Consider the following 343-nt stretch of genomic DNA (forward strand, 5'->3'; position numbering starts at 1 on the left):
CGCGAAGTATTAGCCTATGTTCAAGATGGGAGAGAGAAACAATTGAGATGAATATCTTTACTAAAATACCAATAAATTTGTGAAACTAAAAAATATATATTTTTATTGATTTCAGAGAGTAAGGGAGAGGGAGAGGGGAGATAGAAATATCAATGATGAGAGAGAATCATTGGTAGCCTGCCTCCTGCACACCCCACACAGGGGATCGAGGTCATAACCCAGGCATATGCCCTGACCAGGAATTGAACCTGTGGCCTCTTGGTACCTGGCTCAAAGCTCAACCACTGAGCTACACCGGCCAGGCCCTATAGATTTCTATGGCTCATCCCCTCACCTCCCTCCG

The sequence above is a fragment of the Myotis davidii genome, unplaced genomic scaffold, assembly GCF_000327345.1.
Source record: "Myotis davidii unplaced genomic scaffold, ASM32734v1 scaffold177, whole genome shotgun sequence".
Taxonomy (NCBI): domain Eukaryota; kingdom Metazoa; phylum Chordata; class Mammalia; order Chiroptera; family Vespertilionidae; genus Myotis; species Myotis davidii.